This window comes from Arachis ipaensis, chromosome B7, assembly GCF_059453495.1.
Source record: "Arachis ipaensis isolate K30076 ecotype BB chromosome B7, ASM5945349v1, whole genome shotgun sequence".
NCBI classification, from domain to species: domain Eukaryota; kingdom Viridiplantae; phylum Streptophyta; class Magnoliopsida; order Fabales; family Fabaceae; genus Arachis; species Arachis ipaensis.
The window spans coordinates 20,822,623-20,824,838 of NC_142442.1; positions in this window are offsets into that span (position 1 = coordinate 20,822,623).

Below are 2,216 nucleotides of genomic sequence, written 5' to 3' on the forward strand. Positions count from 1 at the left end.
TACCTCCGCATTCTTCTCTTTACGCGACTTTGCCTCCACGCCTCCCTCTCTTCGGTTCGAGCTTGACGACAACACAACGATGGCAGCACGACGGTGGCAAAGCAGCGGCGGAGTGCAGCGGTGACGACTGCACGCGGTCCCCATCTTTCTTCCTGATCTCCCTTCTTCCTCGGATCTCTTTCTCTCTTCCTCTGCTCTCTCCTCTCTTGTCGTTAGTGTGGGTGTGAAGAAGAAGAAGAAAGAAAAAAGAAAAGGGGAATGGCAGCTAGTTTAGGAAAATTAAGGGTTAGGATTGTGTTTTTGGGGATTTAGGGTTTCGATTTGGGAATTAGAGTTTAGGTAGAGTATTAATTAAAAATCTAATTTAATCCCTTAAAATTTATTTGAAAATATTATTTAATTATCAAGTTGCTAATTGACTTTTAACCAAGTATTTTAATTTAAAATTAGAGATAATGTAATTAATTTTCTTTGCTTATAAAAATTAAAGTATTAAATTCTAACATCTCAATTATTTAAACTAAGTCATATAAAATTCTTATTCTTTTATAACTACTAAACTTTGTCATTTAAATATAGAAAATTATTCAATAATTGAAAATTAAGTAAAATTTCTATTTTAATAATTAGAACTTAATTTAATTACTTTTAATAAAAGTAGTTTATGAAAATAAAATCTTTAATGAATAAATAAATTGAAATTAGCTCATAATAATATTTTTCAAAATTTATGGGTCTTACAATAATTTTGGGTTTAAAATGTATTTTCACAAAATGTGATTAATATGTTCATTTTATAACTTAAAATTAGAAATAATTATTTGAGCTCATTGATATATTGATGAATAAAAATTTTATGTTCTGAAAATAATCTTTACAGTAATATATTTGAATTCTAAATTGTTATTCTATCTCGAATATTTTATAAAATTGTTATATTACTCGTATACATTTTACCCTAACTCTAAATTTTCAAATAAACCCTAATTTTACAATCCCTAAGCCTAACATAATGTAAACATACACACATACAGAAGTAGAAAAGGAGAGAAGGGAAAATAGAGAGGGGGAAACGAGAGAAGAGGGAGAGCTCGAGGGGGGATCAGAGAATGGGAAGGAGAGGAGAGGGGAAGGGAGAGGCGCTACCGGTGGTGACCACAGCCACCGTCTCTACTGACCTTGAGGGGAAAACGAGAGTGAGAGAGAGACACGCACAGAACGCGCAATGCGAGAAAGAGAAGGAGCTCGTCTTTGTTGCCGCCTTCGTCGCGCCTTGCCGCTGCTGCCGTTGATGGAAGCTGCCGCTGTCACTGGAAGGAACCAAACAGGGAGAGGATATCACTATTGATGCTGCCGCAGAGAGGAAAGAAGGGACGCGTGTGAGAAAGTGATGCAACAGTGGAGGAGCCGTTCCTCTGCCGCCGCCACCGAAATTCCTGGTTGCCGCCGTTGTTCATGGTGAGTTGGTTGTGCCCTAGCTACCAAAACCACCATTTCTGAACTCTTATTGCTCTGTAACAATCCTATAGCTTAGGCAAGTCAATTTTTCATTGTGAATCCTTTTTTCAAATTGTGTTCTGTGTAGCTTGTAGGAACATGTGGTTTCATATGAGGCTAGATTATAAGTTTCAGGTTCAAGTCTCATCTTGATTGTGTCATGTAAGTTTTTCAATTTCAATACTATTATTAATTTATAATTAAAAGAGTATCTATTTCAATGAAATGTCTACATGCGAGGAGGCATAGGTAACTCAGTGAGTTTTTTTTTTATGAAAATACTACCTTATAGGTTTTTCATTAGTCTACTAGTTATGACTTATTTCCACTACTAATCTTCATCTATCATTCTGCATCCAGATGTTAGGATGTAATAGCAGAGGTCATTCATTTACACTTGCTTTATTAGGAATAGCTGCTGATGAACTTCATCTTTGTGGTGATCCAGCTTCTGTTCCCTTTATTCAAGAAATATTGAAAGTTACTGGTGATGATGTTGAGGTATCAGAAAAACATCACCTAGAACAACCAAGCAATCATTTCCTTTTCTTCTTTTATTTTGGTGGTGGTGGCAATAAGCAATGAGGGCCAAGCCAGTAGATTGGTTATAGTTATTGCTATTTTCATTCCTGTGGATTTTTCATTTTGGTAATTACTGTTTGATAGAATTTTCTCCTTTACGTGTGCTACAGGTTCACTATTATGAGAGGTTATCACCT